This window comes from Polistes dominula, unplaced genomic scaffold (assembly GCF_049000335.1).
Source record: "Polistes dominula isolate Pdom_NZ unplaced genomic scaffold, Pdom_raw_medaka contig_29, whole genome shotgun sequence".
Lineage (NCBI taxonomy): Eukaryota > Metazoa > Arthropoda > Insecta > Hymenoptera > Vespidae > Polistes > Polistes dominula.
Window position 1 is genome coordinate 2,001,361 of NW_028300865.1, and position 17,491 is coordinate 2,018,851.

Here is a 17,491-nt window from a genome sequence, read left to right on the forward strand (position 1 = left end):
GAAGAAGAAGAAAAAAAACTAGAGGCTGCAAAGTAGCAAGAAAATCATGACGATGAAAAAGAAAAAACAGAAGAAAAAGAAAAAGAAAAAGAAGATGCAACAAAAAGGGCTCCAGATAGTAGAAGAAAAATAAGAAAAATAAAAAGAAGAAGAAGAAGAAAGAAGAAAGAAGAAGACTTACACACCACCTAGAACATATCCCCGGTGCTTGAGAAAGTTCACCGCGCCACTTTCCGCCTCTATTGTGATTTATGCGCGCGATGAGGGTGGTTACGCGTTCTACGGACTACCACCCCTACCTGATGGTGTATATATATATATATATATATATATATATATGGGTTTTTAGACTGGTAGGATTGAAGCCAAGCAAACCGGCTAGAGAGGAATATCCCTGGGATGGTCCGCGATCGTCCTCAACGAGATTACAAAGGATCCCATGGTTTAGACTACGGTGCTTCTACTATCCTGAAGAGAAACGTGAAGCGTCTCGAAACGTTCTACATCTCTTGCTCGTTCAAATTTTAAGTCCTTTGCTGGTGATGCTATATCCTCCCTTCACCCCTCTATATTTTACGGTACTACCCCTTCCACCTAACCCTCTATTCTCAATCCTTCTCTTACTCCTTTTACTTCTCTTACACTTCAAACCCTTTCTGCATACACTAACGACACGGAACAATGTTTATTTTCTTCTTCTACTTGTTCTTTTTTTTTTTATTTTTATTCACGATTAAAATCCCCGACCACCTATCACCCATCACCACCAACACCCCTAAAAAAACTATCCACTCGTTTAAAGTTTACGTATATTACAGTTAAAGATTAAATGTAAATGTAAATCGATTTCTTTTTTAAATAGATTTCTAAAATCTTACATTCGAGATATTATTCTGCACATTTAATAAAGCCTTCTGGAGTCCACGAAATGCACGAATACGTTCCGTTGAACTCTGGAATCTTTTTAATCGTATTTTTCTGCTTGATTTCACACTTTGTTATCTAGTTTGCGAATTTTTTATATTGATAAACAGATATATAAAAAATAAAGTCTTATGACCTAACCAAAAAGCTATGATGAGGGGAAAATGAGAGAATTTAAAATAAGAAATAATCGTCGTCCAGAGACGCCGTCGCCCCCGACGCCACCGCCGTCACCCCTCGCTTCTGCCACCGCCGCCATCACCGCCGCCGCAGTCACTCTTTGCTACCGCCGCCGTCGCCCCCGCCTCCGCCACCTATGCCACCGTCGTCGCCCCTCGCTGTCGTACGGCCCCCCGATAACTACGAAGCAGAGTATAAAGAGGAGACCGAAAATAGGAAAAACTGTATAGCTATATTCTTTCTCATTCTCTCGTAGGCTCAATCCTATATGTTTGTCTCTTGTTCTTTTCTTATTAAATATCGTGGCCGTTACATCGTTGCCGTGTTTCATTTTTTTCAAATCACTCCCTATTCTATAGAAGTTTTCACTTCAAAAAAAAAAAAAAAAAAAGAGATAAGAAGTACCGAGTCATAAGAATAGTAAAGAAGGAAAAACCCAGTTGGATAAAACGATGGACGAAGTAGAAAGGAGGGACAAATATGAGAGTGGGAAGATCGAACGTCATCCTTTATACCTTAGGTGGTCCCCGTGGATCCTAGCTGAGTCCTCCTTTCGTATCTTTACCCCCATTTCATCTTCTACCACCCCCACAGACTCTCAAACCGCCCTTATTCTCTTTTCCCTTATTTTTCTTTCTCTCTTTCTTTTTGTTCTTCTTTTTCTTTTTCTTCTATTATTTCTATCTCTTTCTAACTCTTATTTTCCTGCTAACCTTTACCGTGCTGCTCTACGAGTCTCTTAGGTTGGGTTTCTCTATCCTCGTACCACTACACTACCACTACCACTACAACCACTTTCTTCTCTACTTTCCCCCCTTTCTGCCCCTTTTCCATCCATCCCTTCGAATCGCCCGAAGCAAAAAACCTGCCAGTCTGCACAAGGGGTAAAAACGGTCGGGAACAGGACGCGGGTAGTAGGTGGGGGTGGGTGGGTGCTTGGTGGTAGCAGCTCTGTTGGCGGATGAAGCTAGGGAATTATTTTCCGAGATCTCGAGCATGATTTTCCATGGCTGTCGGTAGAACAGCCAACGTACTACTACCACTACACAACTATATAGTATACATATATATATATGCAAAAGAAAAAGAACAAGAAAAATGTAATAAAAAATAAAGGAAACACAAACAAAAGTAAATAAAAAAGATCATATTATATATTATATGTAAAAAGTTTTTCAGAAACGATTTTTCGTTGACAACCATACACAATATATATATAAACCTGCATTTAAAACGTACACACATATATAAATGCATACAATAAATACACAGTGGAGGTTTGAAATCCCATTTTTAATTTCAACTCATCATGTTTTTCGGATGTAAACGAGAGATGAGCTCCCATAAACGTGCATATGTTTTTCTCGATCATAAAAAATGTCCCATCAAATATTTTTTCATCATCTTTGATAAACACGTAAACAGATTCGAATATGAATGTTTCGTACATTGAAGAGTTGGGATGAAAAAGAGTAAGAAGGATAAGGATAAGGGTAAGGGTAAATTCTTTGAATAATAAAAAGAATTTTTTTAGTTAAACAACGCGAACCATATTACACGCATACACATATTCGGATTGTACGAACTTTCACGAGAAAGACCGAAGACGGTAAAATCACGTTGAAACGAGGACGAGCTAGGGTGGTAGTGGTAGTGGTGATGGGGGAAGGGAAAGGGTAAGAGGGGAAATAGGGCGAACGGGGAGAAGTATGTCGGAGAGAAGAATGCAAGGTGGGCTGCGAGCGTGGGTGGAAAGACTACAGAACTGAGAGAGGAGGGGAAAGGGGGAACGGGGTGGATGAGGGTTGATGTAGAAGGATATTTTTCAGGCTTCTTCTCGACGGTTCTTCTCGAGCGTTATAGAAAACCACTCCTCCATCACGGCACCGGGATTCCCTTTTCCTGCGGGTACGACCTTTTACTCTAACCCTAGTAATAGTAGTAGTAACACACCCTTCCTTTCCTCTTCCCTTCCCCTTCTATCGGAAGAAACAGTATTAAAAATCGGAAGTTGAAACGCGATAGACGTCGATTGATTTTAAAAGAAAGGAAAATAGAAAAATAAAATAAAATAAAAAAAAGAGAAATTCTATTTTATATTTTATTTTCAAAATATAAAATAAACTCTCTATGCTCTTTTATTATTCCTATAAACATAAAAATATAACATATATATTCTTAACACAATAAAAAAAATATAATAATAACATTTAGAAATAATTAAAAATTTCCAATATTAACTAACCATCTTAACCTAAGACGCAACCATTAACCCTAGAATCTTTGTAAATTTTTTAATTACAATATTTTACAATAATAAAATAAAACCCAATAATAATTTATTTATTTCTACTAAACACCCACCATATATATATATATATATATATATATATTTGTGTTATATATTTCTACAAACCTATTTTACTTTACAAACTTGTCTTTAATTCCGAGTTTACTCGTGACTAATTTGACGAATTTAAAATAAGAATAATAAAATTAAGGACAAAAAAAGAATAAGTCAACGAACTTATAGAATAGTTTCTCTTAGGTATTGTAACACGTAGGGATTAAACGTTCCCTTTGTTCGTCGTGATGGTCAAAGTCGGCCATCCGGTTTGTGGACCCATATCTCTCACAAACCCCTTTTGTCTCTCTTTCACGGTGTCTAAAAAGAAGAAACTTCGTTCTTCAACATTTTCCCTCTTTCTCTTTCCTTTTTCTTATATTTTTTCCCCCCCTTTAGTCCATATACCCCACGAGTTTTCTTCTTTGGGTATTAGACCTTTAGCTAATGCTATCGTGAGGGAAGGAGGATGGGGGGGGGGTTATACCGTCATTCCCTACTCCCACAAAACCTCTACAATTTCCGATCCCCTATCCGCAAAGTGAGAGAGAAAGAGAAAGATAGATAGACTTCTACCACCCAGTCGTGCAAGCAACCAACCAAAAGATAGAGAAGGAACAGAGGTGTATGAGTGTGAGTGAGATACCAAGTATAGTCACCCTTCTTCTTCTTCTTCTTCTTCTTCTTCAATTTCTTCTTCTACCAAGCGTGTTCGTAGTCATCGTCTTCTTCCAACAACCTTCCACAGTCGGGGGTCCCTTTCCTCTTTCTAGTAAACGAAGGAAGAGCCTTGGCTCCGCCAAAGGGAGAAGGAAAGAAGGGTGAAGGGGGACAGGGGGTTAAAGAAGAAGAAGAAGAAGAAGAAGACCAGAGTACGGTGTGGTGCAGAGAAAAGGGGGAGGTTTCTCGGAAGGGTAAGTTTCTTGTTAGGGTCCAGACTCAGTGGCGACTCCTAAGTTTCTCTACAGGCATGTGTTCCCTGGCGCGGAAGGGGACACGGAGGACTGGGTTCGCTTTTAAAGAAGGTGGGGAAGAAGTGGGGAGTGCTAGGGAGTTGCTGAGAGAGTCAAAGTAAGAAGGGGAAAGAAGGATAGATAGATGAAGAAAGAGATGAGGGGTTCTTGGGTGATGGGAATAATGGGAAAGGGAAAAGGGTGGGAAGGTTTGAGAAGAGGTTTCAGGCAGAGGTAGCGAAGGGTCCAAACAGCCGTGCCTGGACAAACAAACCAATGGACCCGAAATTCGCTGTGTCCTGTGATTCGGATTGTTTGAAGATTAAATCAGCCACAAAACTGAGGTATTGTCTACCTAGTCTGTGGTCACTCGAAATACGATTGTTTTGTTTTATTAAAAAAAAAAAAAAAATCATAAGAAATATATATGAAAGATATATATACCTAATATAAGTAAAAGATTGAAATTGGAAGTGAATTTCAAGACTCACACGTGGTTGTTTCTTATAAATGCAATTACATCAAACACAATTTGGTTAAAGTTTGAATATATTTAGGTTTATTTTTTTTTTATTTAATACTAATATTTTGGAATCATATATACCTAGTGAAACCCATGTGTGAATGCCATTAATATTTTTTAATTTTAGTTGTTAGGTTAGGTTACGTTAAGTTAACATTAGAGATACAATTGAACGTTTTATCAACGGCACGCGTCACGGTGTGATAATACTTAATAGTTTTTATGATATACTTATCGTATAATATTATGTAACACACGTGTCTATACCCTAGCATCATCATCATACCCCTCTTCCTGTTTCTCCATTCGTCGTAATAGAAAAAAAATGTATACCAAAAATTACATATTACAATAACATAAATGACCAAAGCAATTTCATTTATTATTAATATTATTATTATTATTATTCTATAATCAACATGAAAGTAACAAACTGATATAAGATTGTAAAACAAGAGAAAAGAGAATCGTTTATAATATACAACATAAACGTCGTCATCGTCATAGTCATAGTCATAGTCATAGTCATCGATCTCGCAAACTCGGAAGCTTTCTGTTAGAACTCGGGCAGCGGTTCCACCTGCGGGATCGACGTGGGTCGATCGAAACGTCTGTGTGGCACCTGTGCACGTTCCTCGTTCGATCGTACGTTCAACACACACACACACAGTTCTAGACCTCACTCTTTCCCCATAGACAGAGAACGAAAAAGAGTAAAAGAGAGAGAATGAGAGAGAGAGTGAGAGAGTGAGAGAGAGAGAGAGAGAGAGAGAGAGGTGAATGTTCTTCGTTCACCGGTTCTACGTTCAACGCTGCCGGACACTATTTAATAATACATTACCATGTACATTAACGCGATACAGGGACGATACCGTACCCCATGCTAGCCGACGTGCGAGTTCGCATTAAAAACCGTATGCAAGTATTGCATACACTCACAAACACATACACAAACACATATACTAGGTTATATTCATGATGATAGAAAGAGTGCGAGTATAGAACATACTCGTACGCATCGTTGGTCCACCTACCTACCTACCTATCTTTGTATACCTTTCACAGTAGTGACGCGAAAGAGAGGGGTAACCAAAGGAGGAAGGGTAGGGAGTTGGTAGGGGGTGGTACCTACTACCTACTACCCCTTTCCTCTCTCTACATACAAACCCTCTTCTTCTCTATTTCTCTATCTCTCTTTCATCGTCATTCGTTTCCTCTTTCTGTCTCGAGAGCCCATAGTACGTACCATACGTACTATTATTCGTGCACACTCTCGTTCAGAGAGAAAGAGAAAGAGAGAGAGAGAGAGAGAGAGAATTCAACAACGCACACTCGTACGCATTGAGAGACACGCACGTGGTACGCGTTTCTATCCTGTATATTTCAAGTCTGCGGGCATAGTTACAGTGCACACCGTGCAATATGCACATTGCCAATGGGAAAAGAGAGAGAAGGTGAGAGATTGAGGTAGAGTGAGGTAGAGTATGTGTATATATTTGTGTGTGTGTGTGTGTGGAACTATAGTGCTAGAAGCCTTCTAGTGCATCGACTGGGGAGTTAGGGGTTGAGGTAACCAGAGTGAGAGGGTGAGAATGACGTTGGTATGGGTTTAGTACGAGGGTATAGTGGACAGCCTGCTGGACTAACTGGGGCTCGTGTTACGGGGGTGCACACTGGCGGACTTAATATACCTACACGCTTGTTGTAGGCTATTGGAGGAGGAGGAGGGGTTGGGTGGTGGGTCAGTGCAGGACGGGGTGAAAGATAAAGGGGTGGTAAAGGGGTTTGGGAAGCGAAGGACTGGAAATGGGTATAGGGAATGTGGCAAGGTGAGAGAATGGCAGTGAGTGAGACAGAGAGAGAGGAGTACAGTCTAACCAAAATGTTAATTATTTAACTAGGAGGAAGCTTCGTTAACGAGCAGAGTAGGTGGTAGTAGTAGGAGTTGCCTGAAACCTGAATGCGGATAGGTTGGAAAGGAATTGCAGGACGACATGTGACGAGGAAAGACGAAATGGTAAAAAAAAGGGGTTTTTTATTTTATTATTTTGTTTAAATTATTTTGTTCTACTTATATTTAATGATTTTTTGTTGGTTTTGGTTTTGTTTGGGAGATATTTCATTTTTAATGTTGTTTTTTCTTTTTTTTTTTGAACGGAATATCCCTGAACTTTCAAGAGTTTAAGAAAAAATGGAATGGTTGGGGTGGGTGGAAGTCTCTGATCGACGAGAGTTTGCCCGGGGTGCGTACGTGTTAGAGAATAACCACCCTCGTGTATAGGTTACATATATATATATATATATATATATAGATATAACTAAAACGTTCTGAAACTACGGACAAATGTTTGAAAGTGGGTTCAGTGGTGTTAGAGGGATGATCGATGGTTAAAACTGACCCTATGGATTATTCTACTCTTTTTTTCTCTTTTTTTTTTAATCGCGTGACACGTTATTTCCCGTTTCTCCCCATTTCTTTTACTCACACGGCAAACTAATAATTTCGTGCGTTATTAGAACGAGAAGATACAAATTTTTACTCAAAGGGTTTAGAAGGGTTAGATTATTAAATATTTTTATCATATCAAATAAAAAAAAATAACACAACGAAACGAATTAAATAAAAAACAACTGAAAAAGAAAAAGAAAAAAAATAATGATTATAAAAATAATAATAATAATAATAATAATAATAATAATAATAATAATAATAATAATAATAATAATAATAATTAATAAATGTAAAAACAGGTGAATATTATATAAATACATAGACAGACGTATATATATATATATATATATATATGTAAGGTGGATAAATAATGGGATAACGGGGAAAGTATTTTACTCAACGATTTTCACTCGACCCCTTTGACCTCTTTCTTCCATTTCCTTCTGCCTTTTTTCCTTGGGCTCATCAAGCCCCTTTTTTGCATGACCGCGATCCTGCAAAAGTGTAACGGAAAGGGACAGAGAATGAAAGAAAGAAGAAAAAAGAAAAGAAAAGAAAGAGTGAAAAGACTACGGGCCGGGTTCGAACCAACCTCCCCTTGAGCGAAAATGGGGTAAATCGAGAGACGAGAAGCAACGAACGCGGGGAAAATTAGTGCGTGGAGGGATTTTATTGGAGCGTTGGCGTGTAATGAAGATTTTACGAGCGACGCTCGATTATTGGTTATTTAACGTTTCTCTTGCCTGCCCTGCCTGCCTGCCTGCCTGCCTATCGAGTGGATGCCGAAGGGGGTGGGATGGCAATAGTACGATAGGGTGATACCAACAGAGTTTTCTCTTTTTCCCCTTACCTACCTTACTAATTGTTTTCCATCGTCACAACGTTCCACCTCAACGAGACTACCCCCAACCCTTACAACCCAACTTTATTCGCGATCCGTGGATAGATATCTCAGACGTGAGACACTCTAATTACTTACTTGCCAAGACGAGTTAAACGTTGATTATAAGATCACCTGATGGTGAGTAAAATATTAGATAAAGAGAGTGAGAGAGGGGGTTGATACGAAAACATTGTTTTTCCTTTTGTTTTTCTTTAGTTAAATACACATTTAGTGTCCTTATGTAAGTGAGGATTGAAACAGATATAACATACACGTATATATATATATATATATATACATCTAGATAATTCTTTACTTCTTACACAACCTTCGCTCCTATTCACCCACCCCTTTAATACATTCCACACACACCCTTCTACCTATCTCTCTTTTCGTCGAGTATGCGAAAGGTATTTGGCGTTGCAGTGGAATACTAGAGGAGTAGGAGTTAGTATCGCTAGCAATGCGTTTATCGTTAAACATAGGTTGAGCTACCAATTGGAGTTTGATAAACAAAAAACAAAAAGGTGAAAAAGTAATTTAACGTGGTAATAGAAATTTTACTTAATTTTTTAGTCATATAACAAAATATCAGGTTAATACCAAGCCGATGTTCTTGAACCTTTCTATGAAAACTCACCCCTAAATAATTGAAAAATACCAAAAAGAAATTAAAAAAAAATATCATGTGGGTAGATCACACGTGCTAGAAGACCATCGAAAAACTAAGTTTAGAGAGAATGAGACGACTGCAGAATATCAGGAGTAGGATAATTGTAGGGTTCATTTATTAAAATATTATTCTTATATTATTGTTATCACATTCAAAAAAATTTATACGTTTTATTGATAACATATGTAAATAGATAACATATTACACAGTAAGCAAGTTCTCAATTCAAAGAAATGAGACGAGTTGCTTCTGGTAACTAAAAAATGCATGGTAACTAAACACATCTGTTAGTGTAGTAAACACACCTCTAGTAAGGAAAAAGGGTTTTTGAGTGGTGGTGAGATAAGTAGTGAGGTTTTTTCCGAAAAGTAGTGAGGTTTTTTTCCGAAAAGTAGTGAGGTTTTTTCCGAAAAGTAGTGAGGTTTTTTCCGAAAAGTAGTGAGGTTTTTTCCGAAAAGCAGTGAGGTTTTTTCCGAAAAGTAGTGAGGTTTTCTCCGAAAAATAGTGAGGTTTTTTCCGATAAGTAAGTCCATAGGGTCTTTCCGATAAGTCCGTAGGGTCTTTCCGATAAGTCCGTAGGGTCTTTCCTTTGAGTCTTTCCGTTGTCACTACATTTCGGAAAAAACCTCACTACTTTTTGGAAAGAACCTCACTACTTGTCGGAAAAAAACTCACTACTTTTCGGAAAAACCTCACTACTTTTCGGAAAAAAACTCACTACTTTTCGGAAAAAACCTCACTACTTTTCGGAAATAACCTCACTACTTTTTTGAAAAGTACTTTTTTCGAGGTTCTTTTCGAAAATTAGAGAGGTTGCTTCCGAAAAGTAGTGAGGTTTTTTCTGAAAAGTAGTGAGGTTTTTTCCTAAAAGTAGTGAGGTTTTTTCCTAAAAGTAGTGAGGTTTTTTCCGAAAAGTAGTGAGGTTTTTTCCGAAAAGTAAGTCCATAGGGTCTTTCCGATAAGTCCGTAGGGTCTTTCCGATAAGTCTGTAGGGTCTTTCCGATAAGTCCGTAGGGTCTTTCCGATAAGTCCGTAGGGTCTTTCCGACAAGTCCGTAGGGTCTTTTCGATATGTCCGTAGGGTGTGTTTAATTAGGCCTCGTAGAAGAGTCTTGTAAACAAGCCTCGGTAAAAAGCCTGGTAATCGAGTTTCTTGTATTTACAAACTTTTCTATTCTATTGAAAAATTAGTATAAATTTCCTAAATACGCAAACATTATAATTAAAACACATGTGATTCGATATTTATAAGAAAAATATTCTAGAATATTGTCTAATTCTTTTTCTCTGATGTATCTGATAATCCTTTTTTTTTTGTAAAATTTTGCAGACAATACAATTATTTTAATCTATATATATTTTATAATCATTAATAAGAATATTATTTACGAAATAAATAATTTAATAATAATTTCTGAATAAAATAGAAACATTTTTAAATAGAAAAGAAATGACACGTTTGGTAAAAGAGACATACCACGCACCTTCTTTGTTTATTTCGACCATCGGTTGGTTTAGACCTTATACTTTTGTCGCATATCTACGTGCTTATCTGTGTTTATTCTTCTACCTTTTTAATGCTCCTACATTCAAACGTTTAGAGTATCGAAAGAATACGTGTCCACGCTTTGTAGTATGCAGTCGCACACAAACACACACATATACAACCAGGAGTGATAACTACGAAGCATAGCATAAAGAGGAGACCGAGAATGGGAAAAACTGTATAGCTATATTCCGTCTCATTCTCTCGCTGGCTCAATCCTATATGTTTGTCTCTTTTTCTCTCATTATTTAGTATAGCAGCCGTTTCATAGATCCGTTTCATAGCTCCGTTTCCTGACCGACTGCGTTTATTAACTTTTCAGATCACTCCCATTCTAAAGAAGTTTTCACTTCAATAAACTTACGTATCTTATTTAATAACCTAACAAAATATCCAATGATGGTTTTTTAAACGTTACCTTCTCATAATTTCGATATTAATCTTATGAAACTCACCCTTGAATAACTGACCCTACCAATTGCAGTTAAATCCAAGAAACTAAACCAACAAATTTATTTAATTTATTATTTCAGTCTAACAAAATATCGCGTTAGAAATTAGATACCCTCTCAAATATGTTTAGTTTATTTCTTGTAAAATTATCAAACTAGTTTCTTTACCTTATCAGGTAGAAGGTTCTAAGATTCAACGTCTATGGAAGGAACATTTTCGCAAAGGAAGTTTCCAACGTCTTTATAGTCACCCTTCTCCTCTTCAACTTCTTCTTCTTCTTCAAATTCTACTTCTACTTCTACTTCTATTTCTCTTAGCTACAAGCTAGTAAGATTCTTCGTCATGGTTCTATGTTTCTACACGTTTTATCAGGAGCACAACGTCTTCTTGGTTCCTGGTTGGTCTCCAACCAAGCAACCGATGTCCTTGAAGCTTTCTAGGGGAACTCAGGAGAGAAAACTTAGGAAGGAAGGAAGGTCTGTGATATCACGATCCACCTACAGGTTAAAAGAGAGTGAGAGAGAGAAAGAGAGAGAGGGGTGTAGGGAGAGAGGGAAAAGGGGGGTTTGAGAGAGCGGCCATTTTGCTAGCTTTCCCTCTCTCCCAACTCTCTCGGTTCGCTTTTCCTCTGTGTGTCTCTCACCCTCTTGTCCCTCCCGGGGTTCTCTCTACCCCCGTACAATCCTCTAACGGCCCCCACAGCACAGTGGTACGAAGGGTGAGTTGCAGGGGGGGTGGTTGAGGTGGGTTGAACGAGGGTGAGGGCCTGCAAGCTATACTCTATATCTACCATATATATATATATACTATATACTATATACTATATATAGTGTATATAGTATATATACTATATAGAGATATACCTATTCTGCCCTTCAGTACCGGAAACAGCTCCGTCACGAGCTCAACCAACGCCATGGTAGCCAACATGGCGAATCCAGCGGTGCTCAGTATGAACTTTCGGATCCATACTCTTAAAAATCCTTTCTCCAACCAATGTAAATCAAATTTCTTGAACTTTAAAACAACAAATAACTAATTTGTTTCCTTCTATAAATAATTTCATATGAGATACAAGTAATGCTAGGGAATTTTTTTATACGATTATATGAACTCTGATTATACTCAAATAAAATGTATTAAAAATAAATGATTAAGAATAAGGAATAGTAGAGGGATTTCCATCTTTGGTGTTGTATGGTGGTCATTGAATCGTGGAGAACGCGATATACGCACGACAAGGGGGGTAGGAAAGTGGTTGAGAAAAGGGGGGTTCTAAGTACACGTGAGTAAGCATTAAAGATCGAAACCAGTGGTGCTCTTTGTAACAAAACCATTGTATATTACACGCACCTTCCTTCCTTTTATCAATTTCTAACTTTGGCACTTGTTAGTGGAAAATATGCTTGTGTGTGTATGTGTTTATATGTATATATAGATAAGTATACAAGTATATCGAGTACCAATTAGAGACAATACACGAGCCTCAATGGAAAAGCTAACTTCTAGCGTAGAATATCTCGCGAACGTGTTGGATCGATCTATCTATCTATCTATCTATCTATCTATCTATCTATCTATCTATCTATCTATCTATCTATTTATTTATCTATCTATCTATCTATCTATCTATCTATCTATCTATCTATCTATCTATGTATCTATCTATCTATCTATCTATCCATATCGTAACACATTGTTAGTAGTCGTCGCGTTGAGAGAGAAACTCCATATCCATATCGATCGATATGAGAATAGTTTGTGTGTGGTATATGTTTGTGTGGGTGGTGTATGTTTACGTATATATATAAAATAGATAATACAAAACTCAACTCATTGCTATCTATCTCTATTTCTCATCTATCTTACATATATGTATGTTTGTATGAATATAGGAACAATAACTCCCATTAATTTCTCTTTCGATAGTCTTTTTTTCTTTGTAGTTTCTTTTTTTTTTTAAAGTACATACTCGTAATCGAATGAACTCGGGAAAGAAGAAAGAAGAAGAAGAGAGTATCAGAGGTATTATTATCGTAATAACAATGAACTTTTTCAATGTGTTAGTAAGTATAATATATAAACTTCTGTTTATTGTGTAACATATATATGTAATGTAAATATACATAAAAAAAATATATATATATATATATATATATATATATATATATGTAACAAGTATAATTAATAAAAATAAAAAAAATATATAAAAGATTGAAGATTTTATTTGTTATTTTATTTATAAATTATTATTAATTTATTCTATAATATAATTATAATTATATTAAATATAATTAAAATAAATAAATATTATTTTAAATAAGATTAAAATAATAAAAATAAATAATAATATTAATATAATTATAATTATATATAATAAATTATTTTTGTCCTTCTTTTTTTTTTTTTTTAACATCCCCTACTTTCTTCTTCTTTTTTATCTTTTTTGTTTCACTTGAAGTAAAGAAGAAAAAGAGAATCGTGCGCAAAAGAAGGTGACCCAATTTTCTCCCTGATGTGAGAAAGAGAAAAAAAACCATTTCATATTTTACCCCCGTGACAAATTCGAACGAATTCTTTTAAGTAGCAAAAGAGAGTAGTAGTATTAGTGAAAAAGAATGCATATATTATATACTTCACTTTTTTTTTAACCCCCATACACATTTATAAAAGTATTTTACATACTTAAACATCTATCATACTATTATACGTATATATATATATATATATATATATATATATATATATATATACTTACATATAACTTGTAAATGTGAGTAAGTAATTGAGTGAGTGTGTGAATGAGTGAATGAATGAACGCAGAAGCGCATAGTCGTCGTTCGTATAAACGTCGACGAAGTATCGTCAGCAACCAAGGCACACCATGCGAATAATGTGTAGATGCACGCCATACGTGGGTGCGACTACGGTACAACGGTATTCTATTCCTGCCTTCGGGGTAGTTTATGCTGCTTCGGTCTCTGGTGTATTATGTGTGGTCCCTTCACCACCCCCACACCCCAACCTTCTCCATCTCACTGCCAGATAATGAAGAAATTAATAAAGAAGAAAAACTATGTCTGTATATGTGTGTATATATGTGACCAACGAGCCCGAATAAACAACACAACTTGTTCGTCCTTGCTTTTTCACCCCTTCTTCATTTTGTTATATTTTTTTATTTATTTATTTTCTTGTTAACTTTCTTATTTCTTTATCATCATCATCATCTTCTTCTTCTTCTTGTTCTTGTTCTTGTTCTAGTGTGATGATGCTACTACACTAATTTATCTTTGTATTTTTCTTTTCAATTATAGAACTTAAAGAACTTAAAAAAAAAAAAAAAAAAATATGAAAGGAAACAAAACACTTGTTCGAGTTGTATAGGGACATTCATTTGTTTTATTTAGTAACACCCCCTTTGGCTAGATTCACTTCGTGGTTCGTAAACATTATTTTTAAGATATATTTTTTTCTGAGCAATCATCGTACATATATGAGATATATATATATATGCGCATACGTTACACACTCTTTTCTACATTCTCTTTTAAGTTGGGTGTGTTCGACGATTCATTTTCTACGTCAAACAATATGGCCTTCGCGTTTTGTCTGGCCGAAGGCCTTCTCTTCAAAGTTATTACGTTTGAATTTAATCGAGGTAACAAAATATCCCTCTATGTGTTATTTGCATAATGCGAATGGTTATGGTTACTACTGTCAATGATGAAATAACGACAAACTATTGCGATATATAGATTCTTTCTTTATTTATTTATTTTCTTTCTTTCTTAAATTATTATTAGCAGATATATTATTAGTAGATCTATCGACAGACGATATTCAATATTTTTTTTATACATATGTGTGTTTGTGTGAGAATGCGAAGATTTACATGACCACTTATATGTGAATTTTATTCATATATGGTATGTTAAAATTCATGATATTGTTTGTTCAATATTTTATATACTACCTGGTGTATTAACCAGCTTGATTAGGTATATAAAAAAGTTTATTAATGTATATATCTATTTACATAAAATAATATCACAATTAAGATGTGAAATACATGAAGAAAAAAAATAATAATAAGTAATACAGCACCATCTATTGAAAGCTTGCAGTACTTTAAAACTAAGATAACTTCTATATATTAAATCTTTAAATTAGCGATACAAAATAAAAAATAAACGCGGTTAAAACTAATCCTATATTCTAAGTTGGAAAAAGATCACACAAATTGTGATCAAAATTGTGGTCAAAAAAATGTCATTAAGTAACATTTTGTAACACTGCATTTTTATAATATAAAGAAAGATTATAATATACCAAATGAGAATCAATTTCAGTCATTTAAAAATCCTTATTAAAATCAGTAATATATTTAATATAAATTGAAATATTTTTATAAAAGATTGAATAGAATAAGAAAAGATTGAAAAATAAGAAAAAGAGAATAGAGAGATAGGAAACAACGCAAGGCGTTGATGTTAGATAGCGAGTGAAGATACTTACGAGTATATCGTCTAGTTGCAGGATGATGGTAGGTAGGCGCATAGTGGAATGGTTAGAACCAGCGAGTGTTTGGGCTTAGAGCACCGAAGATAGGTACTTTCCACCTCCGGTACCGGTAGCAAAGGCAAAGGAGGAGTAGGAGGAGGAAGGGCTTTGCGAGAAGAAATTGTTGGCTGAAGGTACGTGGAGTAACCCAGCGATGGATAGAAACCAATCATTAAAAACAATGAATTTTTTGAAGAAAAAAAAAAAAGAAAATACAAAAATAACACTAGGTAATTTTTTCAATTTAAAAACAATTATTATTATTTTAGTCGACAAACTTTTAAAACAAATTCTAACAATTATTATAATAATATTAAATAATTTCATTTAAAAAATCTCAGAATTGAAATTTGATGTTTTTGATTGTAAATAAATTGCAATTGTCTACTTTTTTTATTTATTATTATGATATACTTATTGAACAAAATTCAAATGTGGTTTGAATCCATCGCTAGGAAAGGAGGAACTAGGATAACCAAGAGCATAGAGAGGGTCTCGTCTGAGTTGCAGGGCTGGGTTCCTACGAAGGTAGAGTAAAGGAGGATGCTTTTACCTTCGAACTCGACGGAGAGAGAGAGAGAGAGAGAGAGAGAGAAAGGTAATGTCGAGGATTCAGAGGGTTGAGTAGGAGAGAGCAACCCTCAGGATTCGACCTGGACCGACCCTTCCACGAAATATCTTCTGGACCAAGACTTGTCTGCTAGCGTACGAGAATGCCATACGTGGTTTAACACACAAATACACACATGTACATTTACGAAAACATACATACGTTTTAGAGCTACCCATTTCAACCCAACAGTAGTAACTTTGCTCTCTCGTACTACTCTCGCGTACATGCTCATTTACCTTTGGATTCGTATATATAGATACATAGGTATTACGTATTTCTACTAGAGGGATACGCGTCCGTGTAAAGTTGGTGAAATCGTTTGTTCCGTTCTTTGTGTATACCTCCTGGTATGGTATCTCACTGAGCTTGGTTAGGTACATGAACAGTTCACCGATGTATGTGTTTATTAAAATAAAATTTACTAAGACTATAATATCAAATGAACTAATTTAAGTTATTCTAAAAAAAAGGGTTCATTCAAATTTAGTTAATATCAGATATTGCAAATTTATAAAATGCATTTAGATATAATTCGATAACTATCCTTGAATGTTTAGGTCTAACAATAATTATAGTACTAATAGAACACGTCAAACAAAATTTTACATCACCAAAAATATTAAAATTCATCAAATTCGAATACGTTGACAAGTACTCATATAAATAATATTTTTTATTTAATTGTTTTAAACAAAATTAGATAAAAAGAGAATGGGAGAGAGAGAAGGGTATGAAGAGGGGGATCAGAAAAAAAAAAATAAAATAGCGGTGTCAGAAGCAAGAATCGTGACGTAGCTCCCGAACGCGTTTGCGAGGTGAGTCGAGGTGAGGCGAGTTGAGTCGAGTCGAGGCGAGTATCGATTTTCGTTAACCTTGAAAATCGCCGAGACACGCTGACCCATTTTTTTGTCTTCTCCCCGTCGAATCGCGAACACGCGCGACGAAGATCAGGCCACCACTCTCAACCGTGCTAAACGACGTGTGTAACACGATCAATTTGCTACCGTTCGACGCGGCAACCGTTAGTCGTTTTTTATTTTTTATTTTTTTTTTTTTTTAAGTATCCTCTATTTTTTTTATCCTTTCTTTTTTTTTTAACGCTGCTTTTTTTTCTATTTTTTTTATTTTATTTTTTGACCACATAGCACGGACATCGAACCCCTGAGTGAAAAGACAATATATATATACTTTTTAATCACCCCCGCATGCTTTTGTACACGCGTATCGATCTAAAAACGAGTAACAAAAAAAAATAATCGAATTCGTTTGGACTTGTGAGATCGAAACTGTTGAGAAAGGTATTATTAACGATTTCGTGCTAACAGCATGATCCTTCTCTTTCTCTCTCTCTCTCTCTCTCTCTCTCTCTCTCTCTCTCTCTCTTT

General features: G+C 35.7%; 1 long non-coding RNA gene across 2 annotated transcripts in view; it reads left to right on the forward strand.

Annotated features, from left to right (window-relative positions):
* LOC149033769 (uncharacterized) overlaps positions 1 to 16,520 on the forward strand; it is a 34,477-nt gene extending 17,957 nt beyond the window's left edge. Inside the window, exons 1-3 of one of the 2 annotated variants that reach the window (XR_016179022.1) lie at positions 6,636 to 6,941; positions 15,464 to 15,627; positions 16,004 to 16,520. This is a non-coding gene — a long non-coding RNA (uncharacterized LOC149033769). Of the gene's footprint in view, positions 1 to 6,635; positions 6,942 to 15,463; positions 15,628 to 16,003 lie in introns of those variants that run through there. The other variant, XR_016179023.1, reaches the window with a different exon arrangement.
* The last annotated feature ends 971 nt before the right edge of the window (positions 16,521 to 17,491 follow it).